The sequence below is a fragment of the Meriones unguiculatus genome, assembly GCF_030254825.1.
Source record: "Meriones unguiculatus strain TT.TT164.6M chromosome 13 unlocalized genomic scaffold, Bangor_MerUng_6.1 Chr13_unordered_Scaffold_37, whole genome shotgun sequence".
NCBI lineage: Eukaryota > Metazoa > Chordata > Mammalia > Rodentia > Muridae > Meriones > Meriones unguiculatus.
The window spans coordinates 6,083,781-6,089,862 of NW_026843647.1; positions in this window are offsets into that span (position 1 = coordinate 6,083,781).

Here is a 6,082-nt window from a genome sequence, read left to right on the forward strand (position 1 = left end):
AACATAAGGTTATATATTCATCACTGTTCAAAATTAGTCACACTGAATAAATATGTCAATATGTTTCCAGTTTTCATTAATAATTTGTGTTTTAACCATTGTTTTTCTTTTTTCCCTCAACCCCTATATGTGGATTAGGGAAGGTGCATGGGTGAGATTGGGAGGCTGGGTGTAAATGGTCAGAGTTTAAGTTGATACAGCCATGATACAAAGGGAATAAATTGTAATAAATAAATAGCTTAATTAAATATATTTTCATTTTTAAACATTGTTTTCTCTCTTTTTTATTTGAAATAATACTCTCACTATAAATTTCAGGCTAACCTTGAACTTAGTGTACATAATAGATCTGCTTACCTTGCCTCCCTAGTACCTGCAATGTAGTTGCGCATGGTCTACCACAATAATTCAGTTTTTCTGTGGGCTTACTTAGAGTGAGTTGCTGAGTTCAAATGGTCATGGTAGGCAGGACACAGGCTCTGGTCCTAAGTCCAGTAATGGAAATAAGCATTCTTCAGGTGCAGTTGCTTGGCTTAAAATCCTCTCCTTTATGTATAAAGAAAATTATTTTGTTTTTTTTTCTTTAACAGTGAGAATTTGTGACACATCAAAGTATATTGGAGTTCTGTTCTTAATTCAACCGATAGTGAAAAGTAGCCTCACAGACATAAGGAGATTCTCAACATAGTTAAGTGTAACTATTCATTATACTCATCCCAACATTCTAGTAAATCACTGAGGTTGAAACCATCCAAGCCAGGCATGGTAACACAGGCCTGTAGTCATGGTGTTTAGAAAGAGTTGGCAGGAAGTACAAGATGTCAAAGTAATCCAAGGAAACATCCTAGATCAATGGTATAATGGGAGGTCCACAGAACAAAGAGAGACTGATTAGCTGAGACCAATGTCCATAGTCCTCCCCACAGCTCCAGAACATCAAGGCCATTCCAGCACCATGGGTTATCTAAGGAATTTGTCACCCTGTGCTTTCTAATGTTTCCTGTCCAAGACAGCTTAGGTCTCTTCAGGGTTAGACTCCTGTGGGCATTGAAGACTAGAACTCCCTCCAAGTTGTGGGATTAGCCTCAGGCAGGGATACACTCCTTAATTATATATCCTACACAAAGGGTTCAGCACAGAAACCTTATACCTTATCCTCACAACCAATAGGAATAGACTTAGTAGGTCCATACTTATTCACACATTCTTTTTTAAGACATTAGAAGGAAGGAATTCAGAAAGACATGGAGATAGCAGAAGAAAAGGGGAAATGGTATAATATATTTTAATTAACATCTGTAGAAAAAGTTTTAAATAAATGGTGGCAGGAGATAGCATGGAAGTTAACAGCACTGGATGTTCTTACAGAAGACAAGTTCCATTTCAGATATCACTTGCTAGCCAGCATGTACCCTGTAAATGCGTTCCCATGGGTTCTGTTGCCCACTTTGGCCATTTCAAGTAGGGTACACAGACACATGAACACAAAACATGCATACATCTGAAAGACATTTAAAGCTTAAAAAGGTGCTTTCTCAGGGTTAGAGTGCTCAGTGGTTTGAAGCAGTGACTGGTCTTCCAGATGACCTGGGTTTTATCCCAACAACCACATGGCATCTTACAGCTGCCTAGAACTCCAGGGTCCATCACTTTCACAATACACCAATGCACATGAAATAAAAAGAAGAGAATTCTCTATATTGATGTCACAGTTCTGAGAAAGATAGCAGTCTTGGGTAGCTGCAATGAACTCCTCTTCCTTTATTGAACCAACCTGCCTAGGGGCAAAAGCAGCCTTATTCTAAGGTTGGACTAGCTCACCATAGCTGTTTATCTCAGAACTGCAAGCACAGTCCTGATTGGTGACATTTCCTTGATATTTTCTGTATTTGTGATCTCTCCCCTTGGTATGTGAGCCACTTTTGACATACATAGATGAATATTGTAAATCTATCTTTTATATCACACATGAGGATCTAGAAGATAGATTTGCTTGGGACATCTCTGTCTGCTTCAGGAACTAGACTTGCAGTCTTCATTTCCTGTTGGAATTATTCAAAGTGTGGAAGGTTTCCAAGATGGTGGTGACCAGTGTGCCCTGTATTAGAGGGGCAGAGGATCTGAGACTCTGAAACCGGTTAGGGGATAGGAAGCTGGATCCAGAGCTTCAGCCTTGAATTTTCGCTGATTACAGGGGACATCCTGTGAGTTGAGGCCTATTGGACCCAACCCCGCCATGGTCATCTTTCCTGTTTGAGAGTCAAAGTGTGGAGCTCCTGCACTCTGCCCATCCCAGGGAGTGAGGATCCCCAGGTCCAGGAACCTCCACTCCAGCAGCCAGACATCAGATGGTCCATGCTCCCCTCAAGGGAGCTTCAGTATTCGTGGGACAGTTAGTGTCAATTAAACCCAGCCCCCCCAAGGCTACCTGCCAGGTCTGACAGTCATGAACCATGGGGGCCGCACACTTTATGCTGATGCCATGGTTGAAGCATATTACATAGCATGTTGTAAAATATAACTTGGAATTTTCATAAAGTTCCATTCCAATTTAAAATGAGAGTTGTTCCTGTCTTTATCTAAAAGAAGATAAAATAAACAGATAATTATGATTAAAATTGTTCATACCATGTGGTCCCCTTAAGGTTTACAGTTTAATCTTCACATTTCTTTTGAGAGTATAAAAAGAAACCAGAGAGTATTTTTATTTAGTGGGATAGCAGGAAGAGAGAAAGAGACAGGACTTTGAGAAAAGAAATACAGGGAATCGCTTTTACTTTCTGATCACTCTTAGTGTTCCTTGGTATGAGACATTTGAGTAGGGCAAATATCAGTGTAGAAACTAGATGTTTCCCAAAGAGAAGAGAATATGAAGAAGCCATTCCTGTGCATGAGAAAGGGGAATTGAACTGGACCATGTGGCTAGTGGTTCATCAACCAAATAGGACTGCAGGTCAGGGGCTTAGCCCAGCTAAAACTAGGAACCACCTTGCCTAGTACCAGGGCTTTATCAGCAGAAAGGCTGAGTTCTCATAGGGAGAATCTCATCTGTGGGAAAGAATGGGGTAGAAGGGCAGGTTTAGAGCGGAGATAAGAAGGGGTTCAGTGGTCTTTTAGGACCTATAAGGGACTGAAGTTTTTCCAACCTCTCTGGCTTTAATTGGTGCCTTACAAATAAAGGAGGAACTGTGTATGAAGTGAGATAACTGACAAGTATTGGAGCTTTTATAGTCACAGCACCGAAGGGAATGGGCAAGAAAGAGGGAGAAAGCTTTCTTGCTGTGAAATGAGTTGACAGTAGCAATGTGAAGTGAGGTACTCAGTTGTACATGATCAATAAATGTCCTGTGTGGCCTATAGAGGACCAAATCAGGAGTGAGAACAAAGAACTAACCTTATCATGAGGAAGATACCCATGCCCCAAATTGTGTATCATCTGTTTCCTGCTTTTCTCCCAAGGTTATCTCATACCTACCAGGTGAAAAGTAGCTGTAGTTAACCTGAACCAGTGTGAAGTCACAGAACAACAATCTCCTTTTGTTTCCTAAAATCGCTCTTTAATTGTTAATATTCGTGATAGCCTTCTGCCTGTGGACAGATTGTTCACTCCTCTGCAAGTTGAATAATGGGCTGTTCAAGCTATCCCAATTGATTCCAGGAGGAGGAACAGCTTACAAAGAGCTGAAAGATGGAAGGGTAGGTTATTAGACAACAGGAACAAATCTAATTAAAAAATCTCTGCCGATTTGGGAAAGGTGTGACCCTGATTCTCCACATATGAACCCAAAGGTCGAATCATGGATCCAAAGTCCCTCCCTGGAGCATAGGATTCTCCTGAGCTTCCTCCCTAAGCCAGGCCCTCACTACTCTTCGTAATTAGCAAACATGCATTCATTCCGCCTGGGCCAGGAAGCACTTTGCTTTGTCTCTTCAGTACACCATGACCCTATGGAAGGTGCTCATGTCCCTCAAGACTCACTGGCCAATCAGGACTTCCAGATGAATCCTGTACTCAGAGGAAGAGGAGGGTTCTTCCGGGTGCCAGGTTTCATGTTCCATTTGGAAGCTGAGCTCTCAGGAGTGTTTGGCATCCAGTGGTCTGAGCTCAGCTGCTGGGTCCTGTGAGGGGTTTCAGGCGACTTCCAAAACGGCGCCATGGTGAGTGTGTGGCCGCAGCCCCCAACATGGTGGTGGAGTAGGAGGCTGAGGGCTGAGCAGCAGGAGCTGGTGTGGTTGGTCCTTCCCCAGCTGGATGGAACCTGGCAGCCATCAGCTGCTTGTGAGGTCCTTTGTCCTGGCCTTAGGAATGCTGAGCTGACTGAGTCCCACGTGTTAGAAGTGGGATGGACTGTGAGCAGACTGGATGTGGCAACCTGGGCACTGTTAAGACTGAAATCCTGGGACAAATGGCTGAGGGGCCTATTTAACAGTTCAGAGCAGAATTAGCTACCAGGTTTGCCCAGCATCGCCGATTCGCTCCCTGTTTACAGGTTCTGGCTGGCATACACTGCCCTCGAGCCCAGGGCTCGGGCCCTTAACCCAGCATCCACTACTTTCTGTTATCTACCCAATTAGGTTACCTAATCTGTTTCATCTATTATTTACTGTCATAGTCCCTTGGTTTGGCGTGCCCCTCTCCTCTCCTCCCTCTCCTCCCATGGCTCAGGGATGTGTTCACCTTGGGCTCTCCCAGAAGTACTTGCCGGTGTGTGTGCCTTTCTAGGGATAATAAATTTTCTCCCCACCATACCTAGGAAGAATCATGTCATTAAAATTTTAGTTTTTCATTCATCTCTCATTTGCTACTCCTTTCTTTCAAATTCATAGCTTTTTAGGCTTCAGTTGTTGTTACTGTTTGCATTTGACTGAGGGTTGCTGCAAAAATTCCCATCTATGAGGTAGAGATGGCTGCATTGGACACTGAGAGGGTAATGAAATGTGTACATGCAGGACCCTGTGACTCTTAAAATAAACATGTACCCTGGGAGAGAGGAAACATTTATTAAACTACTAATTTACTAGGCTAAGGCTCTGTCTGCCCCTAGAATGGAAGGGCAGAGCTGAGATAGTTTGTGCTGTCTGAGACAACTGATCTCTCATCCTCCAGTAGAGGATCTGCCAGAGTCCTGAGGACCAAATGCTTGGTGTAAGCATATTATGATGGACTCTGGGGAAAGTTCACATCCTGGAAGGAGGAACAGTACAAAGTACCTTACAGAGTCTTTCCAAGATTCTTCTCTGATTCTTCTATAGTGATCATATATCCAGGACCACAAGCTATGCCATGGAGACCATGGGATTCATTGTTGCCAGTCCTGGTCTGCTGAGCTAGGAGAGTCCGATGTGTTAGAAGTGGGATGGACTGTGAGCCAGTATGTATGTGGTGACCTGGGCAGAGGCCCTTGCCCTGTCAGCCTTTTTGAGTGTGGATTCCCTGGAGAGGAGGAGACTCTACAGCTCTGTCCTGTAAAGGGGACTTTCCTTCTCTTCTTATAGTTGTCTTTGAGGTTTAGCACTGTCTTCTGTGTGTCTTTCCGGGTCTATGTATGTCACTCAGGAAGACCTTTTCTTGTTGCATTCATTTTTGTGCAGATTTCATGATTTCCTTGTTTTAAATGGCTGGGTAGTGTTCTATTGTGTAAATATTATCAGGTTCATTACCCATTCTTCGGTTGACAGGCATATAGGTTGTTTCCAGTTTCTGGTTATTAGAAATAAAGCTGCTATGAACATGGTTGTGGAAATGTCCTTGTTGGATGGTGGGGTATCGTTCATGTGTTTCCCCTGGAGTGGAATGGCTGGGTCTTTACATATGTCTTTTCCTAGTTTCTGAGAAAATGCCAGAATGATTTCCAAAGTGGTTGTACAAGTTTGCTCCCCCACCAGCAATGGAGGAGTGTTCACCTTTCTGTACATCCTTGCCAGCATGTGTTGTCACTTCAGGTTTTGATCTTAGTTATTCTGACAAGTGTAAGATGGAGTCTCAAAGTTAATTTTGATTTGCATTTCCCTGATGAGTAAGGATGTTGAGCATTTCTTTAAGTGCTTATGCACCATTCAAGAATTCTCTGCTGAGAGTTCT